Source organism: Dryobates pubescens, chromosome 10, assembly GCF_014839835.1.
Source record: "Dryobates pubescens isolate bDryPub1 chromosome 10, bDryPub1.pri, whole genome shotgun sequence".
Lineage (NCBI taxonomy): Eukaryota > Metazoa > Chordata > Aves > Piciformes > Picidae > Dryobates > Dryobates pubescens.
The window spans coordinates 14751482-14764477 of NC_071621.1; positions in this window are offsets into that span (position 1 = coordinate 14751482).

The window sequence follows — 12996 nt, forward strand, 5'->3', positions numbered from 1 at the left end:
ACTAGTGCCCACTGCAGGCTTGAACTCACAACCTTCCCCATTAAAGGTCTTATGTGCTACCAACCGTTTTCTTGAACACCTCCAGGGATGGTGGCTCCACCACCTCCCTGGGTAACCTATTCCATGCATTTCTCTGTGGTTGCAGTTGCAACAGACACAGAACACAGCACAGATGTACTTGTGTCTGCTGGTCATCACAGAATCATACAATGGTTTGGAAAGAACCTTGCAAGGGCATCTAGCCCAATCCCCCTGCAGTCAGCAGGGTCATCTTCAACTACAGAGCTCAGAGATTGTACAGTGCTAGGCTCAGAGCTCAGTCCAACCTGACCTGGAATGGTTTCACAGCTGAGGCATCTACCACCCCTCTGGGTAACTTGGGTAGTGTCTCATCTTGCTTGCTTGTCTCAGAGCTCTTCAGCCTCAGCTGCACTCAGTTTCACTGCAGCAGACTCTTATAGCAAACTCATGAAGTCCTTGCCTACAGTGCTGGGAGAAGCAAGACCATTAACAAATGTGTTGATTTCTGGGACACAAGAAGTCCACCTCAACATGAGGGAGAACTCATTTACTTTAGGTGTGTTGGAGAACTGGAGCAGGCTGCCCAGAGAGGTTGTGGAGTCTCTTTCTCTGCAGACTTTCAAAACCTACCTGGATGCATTCCTGTGTCACCTGCCTTAGGTGACCCTGCTTTGGCAGTGGGGTTGGACTCAAAGATCTCCAGAAGTCCCTTTCAACCCCTACCATTCTTTGACAAAGGGAAGGTTCAACATGCTCAGACTTCCCACTAGCATCATCTATCTCTTATGGTGTGGCAACACAGCCTACCTGGAAACAAACTTTGTGTCTCACATTTCCTGGGTCACCCTTCCTTTTTTATTTCATGTTCACCATGTGGAAATTCAGTTGAGCCTTTGATTAGCATTTACTGGAGCTTGAGCAACACAGAAAGACTTGCTGCTTCCACTCCACCTTGAGAAAACTGCCTGCATATTTGGCTTCACCAGCAGTGGAACAAGGAGAGCAGTGCCAAGTGAATACATCATTGCCACAATATATGGCTGCTGACAAGTCCATAAGGCTGAGATGAAATTTTCAAAGCCCTGGGCCTGAACCAAGACATTGTGCTGAGATTGTACAGTGCTAGGTAGATGGCTGGGGTTGCAGTAAATGGGTATCATGACATAAGCCATCCCTAATGCTCTCCCAAAGGTCCTGAGATATGAGTTCACCTCCTCCACCCCCAGGAACGTTGTTTCTTCTCTGTATTTTAGATGGTGAGTCCTTATTTCAGGAGGCTGTAAGGAGCAGGTGGGCTGTTTTACAGATTAAACCAGGTTGGAAAAGACCTTTGAGGTCATCGAGTCCAGCTGATCACCCAACACCATCTCATCAACTAAACCATGGCACCAAGTGCCTCATCCAGGCTCTTTTTAAATACTTCCAAGGATGGTGACTCCACCACCTCCCTGGGCAGCACATTCCAATGGTCAATGACTCTTTCTGTGAAGAACTAACATCCAGCATAAACCTCCCCTGGCACAGCTTGAGACTTTGTCCTCTTGTTCTGTCTGTGGTTGCCTGGGAGAAGAGACCAACCCCCACCTGGCTACAACCTCCCTTCATGGAGTTGTAGACAGCAACAAGGTCTCCTCTGAGCTTCCTCTTCTCCAGGATAAGCAACCCCAGCTCCCTCAGCCTCTCCCCCCAGGGCTGTGCTCTAAAACCCTCCCCAGCTTTATTGCCCTTCTCTGGACACCTTCCAGCATCTCAACATCTTTCCTAAACTGAGGGGCCCAGAACTGGACACAGCACTCAAGGTGTGGCCTAACCAGTGCTGAGTACAGGGGCACAATGACCTCCCTGCTCCTGCTGGCCACACTGTTCCTGATGCAGGCCAGGATGCCATTGGCCCTCTTGGGTCACCTGGGCACACTTCTGACTCATGTTCAGCCTACTATCAACCACTACCCCCAGGTCCCCTTCTGCCTGGCTGCTACTCTGTTCCCAGCCTGTAGTGCCATGTGCCTGCAGTCTCAGTGGTCAGACTAACAGGAGTGACCATGGTGGGACAAGACCAAGTCACCTAGGTAGTGTGGAGAAAGCTGGTTTACACTTACCTAGCACATTGTCTCTTTGCATCTTCTCTTTCTGGCCTCTCCAATCTCCAGTGCAAAACAGAATAAACAAAAGCACACCTCAGTACTAGAAGCAGAGAATCAGAGGTTTGTTTCACTTGGAAAAGAACTCTAAGATCATTCACTGCAACTTTCAGCCCAACACTACCATGGCCATTAAACCATGTCCCAAAGTGCCATGGCCACACATTTCTTGAACACCTCCAGGGGTGGGGACTCTGTCACCTCCCTGGGCAGCCTGTTCCAATTCCTGACCACTCTTTCCACAAAGAAATTTTTCATATCCTCTCTTGACCCAGTTTCAGGCTATTTTCTCTCTTTCATGTGACACTAGGAAGAAGATACCAACCCCTACCTCCCTCCAACCTCCCTCCAGGCAATTGTAGAGAGCAATGAGGTCTCCCCTCAGCCTCCTCTTCCCCAGGATAAACAATCCCAGTTTCCTCAGCTGCTTCTCACCAGAACGTTTCTCCACATCCTTCACCATCTATGTTGCCCTGCTCTGGGCATGCTCCAGCACCTCAATGTCCTTTTTGTTGTGAGAGGCACGAAACTGAACCCAGGATTCGAGATGTGGCCTCACCAGTGCTGAGTATAGGTTAGGTGATCACTTCCCTACCCCTGCTGGCTACACCATGGCTGATCCAGCCCAGGATGTTGGTGGCCTTCTTGGCTACCTGAGCACACTGCTGGCTCATGTTCAAATGGCTGTCAACCAGCAGCCCCAGGTCTTTTTCTGCCAGGCAGCTTTCCACCCGCTCTGCCCCAAGCCTGCAGCATTGCATGGGGTGGTTGTGACCCAAGTGCAGCGCCAGTACAGTTTGATACAGGGCTAAAACATGGCCAGTTTCAGTAGTAGCATCTGGAAAAGCTTTTCTTCCCCTGTGGGATTCACCTCTCTGTTGTATGTGACCCATTACATAGCCCATGAGTTCTTCAGAAGCAGGATCTGGCTTTCTGGTTCAAGGGCTTATATCTAGCACAAGAACACTGAATGTAAGAGGCAAGCTGATGGGTGCTGGAGGGTTATGGTCTTCCCACATATTCACTGGGGCAGCTCAGACACATTTCCAAACCCCAAAGTCCTCAGGGACTTCCTTCTCCCTGCAAGGGAATATTCTTGTTAATCTAAAAAGAGATAAACCATCTCAGAAATTAAATAGATTGTTCTCCAGCCATTAGACTGAGAGAAGGAGGCCACTAGTACAGCCTTCAGTTTTCTACTCATCAGAATAGTCTGGAGATCGTAGCCTCAGTTTCTTGTCTTGTGGCCCAATCCAGGAGTGACTGTGGGTACAGCCACCTTGGCATCCCTCTGCTTAGGACCTCTTCAGCAACTGACCCCCAGAAAAAAATCCCTGATAGGGCTGGGCTGTTCTACCTTAGACAACATCAAGGTTTTCTCTCCAATATTCCCTCCTCATCAACAGGCTGGGGAGGGGAAAGATCACAGAATTGCAGAAACATTCAGGTTGGAAAAGACCCTCAGGATCACCAAGTCCAACCCAGAACCCTACTCTACAAGGCTCACCCCTAAGCCATAGCCCCAAGCACCACAGCCAAACCACCCTGAAGCACATCCAGGCTTGGGGACTCAACCACCTGTGGCAGTTCAGGCTGGGTGCCTCCTGCTGCTGCCACATCAGTCACACCTCTGGTGTCCCAAGGCTCCAGCCCACTAAGGTGGCCACAGGAAACAGCCTATTTCTGCCCATAAATCCTGTGCCCTACAAATCCATTTGCAAAGCCTTTCTCTTCCTCTCTCTTCCCTCTCTGCTCCCCTGGGAGATGCTCCCTATCAGGTAGTGCTGGGTGAGTATCTCAAAGCCTCTCAGGCCTGGCTAAGCCTAATGCCAGGAGGAGAAGGGGGAGGGGAGGTCTCAGACCTGGCCAGCTGAGACCAGCTTAGCAGAGGGGGGGAAGAAAGAGCCCTGGGGGGGTCTTGGGTATAGCCTCAGGTGGGGAGATGGGAAGTGCTGGGGGCCTTTGGGTGTGCTGTGAGTGACTGTATGCTTTGGGACTCTTTTGTCACTATGCTTTGTAGCTTCTGTACAACACTAATTGCTTTTCCATTTCAACTTTCCATCACTTCTGCAATCCATTTGTGTGAGTCTCACTCTTCCTCCCCTCTCAGGGGCAGGAGAGGATCTGCCTGACCTCAAACCAGGCCCTCATTGGGCAGCCCATTCCAATGCCTCTTGCCATGAAAATTTTTTCTCCTACTGTCCAGTTTAAAACTACCCAGTCACATTCCCTCTTGTTCTATCACTACCTGTGAGAAGAGACCAGCACCAACTTCTCCACAACATCCTCTCAACTTGTATTGTCTTCTACAAGATACCAGCCTTTCCACAACACCCTTTCAGGTAGCTGTAGACAGCAATGAGGTCTCCCCTCTGCCTCCTCTTCTCCAAACTAACCATCCCCAGCTCCTTCAGTTGCTCTTCAGATTTATTCTCCAGGCCCTTCACAGCTTCCTTGCCCTCCTCTGCACTGGCTGTGGCCTGACCAGAGCTGAGTCCCAGGGGACAATCCTCTCCCTGCTCCTGCTGGACACAGCATTGCTGATCCCAGCCAGGAGGCCTTTGGATTTCTTGGGCACACTGCTGGCTCCAATTCAGCTGCTTGCCCATTAGCACCCCCAGGTCCCTTTCTGCCAGGCAGCTTTTCAGTCACACTGCCACAAGCCTGTAGCATTGCTTGGGGTAGTTGTGATCCAGGTGCAGGACCTGGCACTTGGCCTTGTTGAAGCTCATCCCATTAACATTGGCCATGGATCCAATCTACCCAAGATCTTAGGAGGGAACATAGAAAACCTGACCCAGAATGACCAAAGGGCTATTCCACATCATATGATGCCTGCTCAGCAATAAAATCTAAAAGAATGGAGCTGGGGGCAAAGGGGAGATGTGCCTTCATTGTTCTGTTTGTCTTCTGGAGCAGCCACAATGTGCAGTGAATCCCTCCATCCCAAGAAGTTGCTGGATACCAGCTGCTAATGGGAAGAAGACAAAAAATACTTTGTTTCCCTTTGCTTTCACACATGGCCTTTGCTTTTAAACTGCCTTTGTCTTGACCCACAAGGTTTTTAGAACCTTAGAATGGTTTGGGTTGGAAGAGACCTTTCAAGGTCATCTTGTCCACCCCATGCAGTCAGCAGGGGCATCTTCAACTAGATAATGTTGTTGAAGTCCCCAAACAACCTGACCTGAAGAGGAGACCTTATTGCTGTCTACAGCTACCTGAAAGGAGGTTGTAGCCAGCTGGGGGTTGGTCTCTTCTCCCAGGCAACTAGTGACAGAACAAGAAGACACAGTCTCAAGCTGTGCCAGGGGAGGTTTCCTCACAGAAAGAGTAATTGGCTATTGGGATGTGCTGCCCAGGGAGGTGGTGGAGTCACTGTCCCTGGAGGTGCTCAGAAAAGGATTGGATGTGGCACTTGAAGCTATGGTTTAGTTGTCAGGAAGGGCTAGGTATTAGGTAATAGGTTGGACTTGATGATCTCTTGAGTTCTTTTCCAACCTGGTTGATTCTATGATAAGTGACCTGGAGTGCATCCACTCTCTGGGCAACCTGTGGAAGAGTTTCACCACTTTTACTGTAAAAAAATCAATTTCTCTATGTCTAGCCTGAATTTCCTTTCTTCTAGTTTAAAACCCACCCAGTTCTGGGTTCCTTAATTTAATAAGGACATTGAGATACTTGAATGTGTCCAGAGAAGGGCAACAAGGCTGGGGAGAGGTCTGGAGCACAGCCCTGTGAGGAGAGGCTGAGGGAGCTGGGGTTGCTTAGCCTGGAGAAGAGGAGGGTCAGGGGAGACCTCATTGCTCTCTACAACTACCTGAAAGGAGGCTGTAGCCAGGTGGGGGTTGGTCTCTTCTCCCAGGCAACCAGCACCAGAACAAGAGGACACAGTCTCAAGCTGTGGCAGGGGAGGTTTAGGCTTGAGGTGAGGAGAAAGTTCTTCCCAGAAAGAGTAATTGGCCATTGGGATGTGTTGCCCAGGGAGGTGGTGGAGTCACCGTCCCTGGAGGTGTCCAAAACAGGATTGGATGTGGCACTTGGAGCCATGGTTTCGTTGTCAGGAGGGGTTAGGTATTAGGTAACTGGTTGGACTTGATGATCTCTGAGGTCTTTTCCACCCTGGTTGATTCTGTGATTCTGTGAAGTACTGTAAGGCCACAAGGTCTGCCTGTAGTCTTCTCTTATCCAGAAGAAGAGAAGCAATCATCTTCCATTTTGTTTTCTCCTCCCTTGTCCTGCTGAGAAGGAGAGTGATGAAACACTTTGGTGGGTTGGTTGTCCAAACCACCACAGCCTCACAACACAGTGCTGGACTTCCACATAACAAATGCAAACAATAACTTGGAAGTTCTCAAAAGTCCTCAGCCACTCTGCAGTGGCTACCCCATGGTGTCTCATGAAAGTTAAAAGCTAAAAGTGTGCATGCTGGAGTCACTAGCACATACAAGGGTTTGGAAAAGTGGTGGTGTGCTGTTATGAAGGGAAGAAGACAGGGAAGCATGAAGTGCAGGCTCCAAATTTGTAAAGTAGTAATGAGCATAAGGAGGGGACAGAAGAGAATTGGAGGAAAGGGGTCAGATAGGTCACTGAAAAGACATTTAAGGGGGAAAAGTTGAAAACCCACTTCTAAATATTGACTGGGGAGTGTCTCAACCCAAAGGGCTGGTCATGGGATAGATGCTTCCTAGCAACATCTCATTTCCACAGCCCACACGCTGCAGGATTTATGGCTCTACACTGAACAATCCAACAGCTACAGCTGTTTGGCTCCATGAAGTAACCTGGGGACAATTTTCCATCTCCAGGCATGATTGGCACAATATTTTGTCTCCATACAGCTGAACTTTTTTACCTGCTTTCTCAGGTAGCTTGGTGATGGGTTCCCAACTTCTTGGGCCAGGCCTTCTGAGCCTGACATTTCTTGCTGGCCTGAGAGTCATGGCCAGGTTCTCTTCAATCCCCTTGCAAATCCACTGATTAATTAGGCTGCCCTGGAGCTTGAAGCCCCCTTCTCCCACACAGACATGGCCCTTCTGCACTGCAGCTGAACTCCTCAGGGATGCATGACAGATACAGCACAAAGATACCTGCCAAGAGAGCTTTTGCAGAGGGTCCCTGAAAACACCATCACTCTGTTTGCCTCACTCTTGACCCACACCACTTCACTCACTGTGACAGGACAAACAGAGAGCAGCTTCTGTAAGCCAGGAAGAAGGAGTCACTCACCAGCCTTTGTGCTGTGCATTGAACATCTGGTTGTTGATAGGGGAATGAACAAGCTAGAGGGTTGATGTGAACCAGATTGCTTGCACTCCATCCAAAAATTCCTCTGCAAGCTTCCAGTGTCGACTTTTAGCTTATCTTGCACACAGAGCCTCTCTAGGTACTCTCCTGGAGACCAGGAGAAGTATGGGTTTGCACCATGCTGAGAAGAAGGATTTGTCATGCTCATTGTGCTGTGCTTTCATCTGAGCAGAGAGGTTTGGGCTTGATTAAAGACACAGCATGTCATCAGAGCAAGGAGAGACACTCTCCCAAGTGGACACAGTCAAACCAAGAGGAAGAAGTAGGGGCAGGAAGAAAGGGACTGTGGAAAGGATCCTGCTTACTATAGGGGATGGGGAAGGAGGTCTGGATAGGTGGGAAAGAGAAGCTGGAGGCTAGCTCCAGAGCTGTGTATGGAGCCCCAGCATGTTCCTACTGTTCACAGGATCACAGGAATGTTAGGGGTTGGAAGGGACCTCCAAAGATTGAGTCCAACCCCCTGCAAGAGCAGGCTCATAGAATCCAGCACAGGTCACACAGGAATGCATCCAGATGGCCCTTGAAAGTCTTTAGAGAAAGAGACTCCACAACTTCTCTGGGCAGCCTGTTCCAGTGCTCTGTGACCTGCTCTGCTCTCAAGTGAAGAAGTTCCTCCTCATGTTGAGGTGGAACCCTCTGTGCTGTAGTTTACATCCATTACCCCTTGTCCTATCCCAGGGTGCAACTGAGCAGAGCCTGTCCCCTCCCTCTTGATACCCAGCCCTCAGATATTGGTAAACTTCTTGTGCCTTATTCACTGTGGCCAAAGGCTGGGATTCAGCCTTTGCATGTTCCCTGTCCCTAGTTTCACCAAACCCCGACATTTATTGCAGGGTGTCCAGAGTGGACAAAAAGCCTCAAAAATGCTCTGAACCAGACAATGGGGCAGGAGCCAGCAGGTCTGGCTTTTCAGGAAGATGCCAGTCTTGTCTGAACAGGGCTCTTGCCCTGGAGCCCAAGTGGGCCAGGTGTGTGTGCCTTTGGCCATGTTTGGACAAAACTCATTCTATAGGTTACAGTGTCAGGGTTTCTATCCCTCAATCTGTGCTGTCACTGGCCATCATTGTCTCAAGAAATCTATAAGTACCAGCCCAAAGGGCCAGAGCCTTGCCTTGCAATTGTCCAAGCTCTGGGAGAAGTCACTAAGCCTCGCTTGGAAGCTGAGCTGTGTTTCAGTTTACCCAGACAGGACTGCAAAGACCCCTTGCTGTCTTAGCATTGTAAAGCCCAGGAGCAGACAGATGCATCTCGCCGGGCCGAGAGGCGAACCCCCAGAGGAGCTGAGCCCCTGGGACAGTTTCGTTTGATTGGAAGAGGCTACGAGTGCCACTGCGAAGGATTGCAGCAGAAGAACCTCTCTTCTACAAAGCTTTCAGCTACAAAGCCTTCAGGAGTAAATCCTGTCTCAGCAACAAGCTGCAGGCGCCAACAGAAAGTGAAACTGTGCTCCTCCATTTTAGAATAGAATAGAATAGAATAGAATAGAATAGAATAGAATAGAATAGAATAGAATAGAATAGAATAGAATAGAATAGAATAGAATAGAATAGAACAAAACAAACCAGGTTGGAAGAGACCTTCGAGAGCATCACGTCCAACCTGTCATCCAACACCACCTAATCAACTAAACCATGCAACCAAGCACCCTAGCAAGTCTCCTCCTGAACACCTCCAATGATGGTGACTCCACCACCTCCCTGGGCAGCCCATTCCAATGGGCAATCACTCTCTCTGTGTAGAACTTCTTCCTAACCTCCAGCCTAAACCTCCCCTGGTGCAGCTTGAGACTGTGTCCTCTTGTTCTGGTGCTGGCTGCCTGGGAGAAGAGACCAACCCCCACCTGTCTACAACACCCCTTCAGGTAGTTGTAGAGAGCAATAAGGTCTCCCCTGAGTCTCCTCCTCTCCAGGCTAAGCAACCCCAGCTCCCTCCCAGCTCCAATGAAAGAGTGCATGTACATATGCTGCTCTTTGGGGAAGCCTGTCAGAGCTTCAGAGAATGGGAACTACACATCTTCCTTATGAGCAGAGACTGAGGGAGATGGGAGCAGAGGAGCCTGAGGAGTGACCACATGCATGTTGATAAAGATGTGCAGGGTGAGTGCCAAGAGGATGGAGCCAGGCTCTGCTCGGTGGTGCCCAATGACAGGACAAGGGGCACAGGGTGGAAGTTGAGACATAGGAAGTTCCATGGAAACAGGAGGAAAAATGTTTTTCCTGTGACAGTGACAGAAGATTGGAACAGGCTGCCCAGGCAGGTTGTGGAGTCTTCCTCTCTGGAGATAATCAACACCCACCTAGATGAATTCCTGTGTGATCTGGTGTAGGTGATCCTGCTCTGGCAGGGGGGTTAGACTGGATGATCTTTCCACCCCTTCCACCACTAATATTCAGTGTTCTCTAGGCCACCTTCAAGACCAGATGTATTCTCTGTTCAGATGGTCATGGTGCAAGAGCAACCCTTATGCATGCAGAAGTATCAGTGATGAGCTCAAGAAGCATGGTGCTGAAGAGCTTACTGTTCCAGTAGTTGCACTGCACAGCCGCAAGAGGCATTTTCTGCCTTCTAGTGCTGAGGAAATGCTGAGGCTCTACAGCTTCAGATCCCAGCAGAGGGAAAAAACCCAGGTCCCAGGATATGTCTCATAGAGTTTTTTTGGAATCATAGAATCATAGAATTGTTAGGGTTGGAAGGGAACTCAAGGACCATCCAGTTCCAACTCCCCTGCCATGGGCAGGGACACCTCACACCAGAGCAGGTTGCTCAGAGCCACATCCAGCCTGGGCTTAGAAACCTCCAGGGATGAGGCTTCTACCACCTCCCTGGGCAACCTGCTCCAGTGTCTCAGCACCCTCATGGGGAAGAACGTCTTCCTAACATCCAACCTGAATCCATCCATTTCTACATTTTTCCATTGCCTCCATTCCTATCACTACCCAACACCCTAAAAAGTCCTGCCCCAGCTTTCTTGTAGCCCCCTTCAGATACTGGATGGCCACAATAAGGTCTCCTTGGAGCCTTCTCCTCTCCAGACTGAACAGCCCCAACCCTCTCAGTCTGTCTCCTGGCTACTGAAGAAACCTGCAGGAAAAGAAAATCTAGTCCAATGCATGAAAGACGACTACAGAGTCTGAGGGACTTCTTGAGTCATCTGATCAAAACATTTCTGTCAGAGGTACTTTGCCATATGTTCCCATTCACACCTTTAAGGCTTTCCCAGAACTGCATTCCTCTGATGCTTCAAAGCCATCTGCTCATTTTTTCCACTTCAAAAGCAGCCATGGTCCAATTTACATCCACTTACATTTGTGCCAGCAGGGACCTGAGACTGAAATACTTCCTCTCCCTTCTGCATCTTCATCGTGGCCAGAACAGAAAGCTCGGCGCTCCAGCATCCACTTCGTTTCATGATTTTAGTCTCCATACTGATTGAGAAACTCCAGTCTGGTGCCTCAAACTGAAGCCATAAAATAGGCTATGACTGCAGGCCATTGTTGAGAAAAAAACTGGCAGTAGCTCTTACCATCCTGACATCTAAAAAGAACTCATTTTCTTAGTAGTATAATTACAACAGTTCTGCTTCCTTCCTTCCTGCTCACGCCCCTTCCCCCGAGCTGAAAGCAAAGACTTCTCTAATGATGGCTGCCAAGCCCAAAGAAATCCAATCTGGCAGGAGAAACATCTTCATCCACCCTGTCTGTCAATGGCTGTATTAAATATTTCACATGCAAACACTCACACCCACACAGAAGCTCGCCCACAAATGCCTTTCTATTTTCTAAAGTTACTTTATGAGCCTTCTCCTCCTCCTCCCCCCCCCTCCCCCCCCCCCCCCCCCCCCCCCCCCCCCCCCAGTGCCAAAGAATGAGTAAAGGAAGCTGGAAAAATCTGTTTGGATCATGGAGTTGGGGAGACACCATCCAAGAAAGGTTGATGTTGAAAGACAGAAAGGATCTGTCAGCGTAAGGTGGCTCCTGGAGATGTCAGCTAATAACTTAAATTCATACTGCAGCATGTAGCTTAGAAGTGTTTTAAGACTCAGGCTCTGGTTTGCTGGTTTTCCTTTGGTAATTTGGGTGGGAAAGAGGATGGTAGCCCAACCCTGTTGGTAACACAGCAGTTTTCAGGAAGGAATGTTTAGTACAGGGGGAAATTTGGTGTAAAAGCAACCCAACCTTGAGGAGCTCAGTTGGGTGGGATTCATTTCACCCTGTTGGAGCCATGGCCAGCATTGATGGGATGAGCTTCAACAAGGCCAAATGCCTGGTCATGCACTTGGATTAATTCTGTATATATATGTGTCTCTCTCTATATATATATACATATATATATATATACAGTGGATATTGTGTGACCAGGGCATGACCACTGCAGGACAAGATATAGCTACAATTTCTGTAAGATCACAACAACCCCAAGCAATGCTGCAGCCCTGGGGCAGTGTGGCTGGAAAGCTGCCAACAGGAAGGGACCTCAGGGTGCTAATGGACAAGCAGCTGAAGAAGAGCCAGCAGTGTGCCCAGGTGGCCAAGGAAGCCAAAGGCCTCCTGGCTGCCATCAGCAATGCTGTGTCCAGCAGGAGCAGGGAGGGGATTGTCCCTGGAGACTCAGCTCTGCTGAGGCCACACCTTGAGTGTTGTGCTCAGTTTTGGGCACCTCCATACAAGAGAGATGTGGAGGTGCTGGAGCCAGGGCAGAGGAGGGCAAGGAAGCTGGGAAGTGCCTGGGGAATAAATCTGATGAAGAGCAACTGAAGGAGCTGGGGATGGTTAGTTTGGAGAAGAGGAGGCTGAGGGGAGACCTCATTGCTGTCTACAGCTGCCTGAAAGGACATTGTGGAGAGGCTGCTGCTGGTCTCTTCTCACAAGTAATTAGTGATGGAACAAGAGGGAATGGCCTCAAGCTTCCACTGGGTAGGTTTAGACTGGACAGTAGGAAAAAAAATTCTCAGCAAGAGTGGTCAGGCTCTGGAATGGTCTGGGCAGGGAGGTGGTTGAGTCACCAACCCTGGATGTGTTTAAAAGTGGTTTGGATGTGGTGCTTGGGAATATGGTTTAGGAGTGAACCTTGCAGGGTATCAGTTTGACTTGGTGATCCTGAGGGTCTTTTCCAGCCTGAAGGTTTCTGTGATTCTGTGATATTTGAAGGCTTTGGAGAACAAGGCATATGAGGAGCAGCTGAGGGCACTCAGATTGTTTAGTCTGGAGAAGAGGAGGCTCACTTGAGACTTTCTCACTTTCTACAACTCCCTGAAGATTGTAGTGAGGTGGGAGTTGTCTCTTCTCCCTAGTAACAAGTGACAGAAGGAGAGGAAATGGCCTCAAGTTGTGCCAGGGGAGGTTTAAATTGGATATTAGAAAAAAATTCATTACAGAAAGAGTGGTCAGGCATTGGAACAAGCTGCCCAGGGAGGTGGTGGAGTCACCATCCCTGGAGGCATTCAAGAACATGAAATGAACAACTGGAGGTGTTCAAAACCCATAGCACTTTGGGACAAGGTTTAGTGGCCATGGAGATGTTCGGTTTTGAT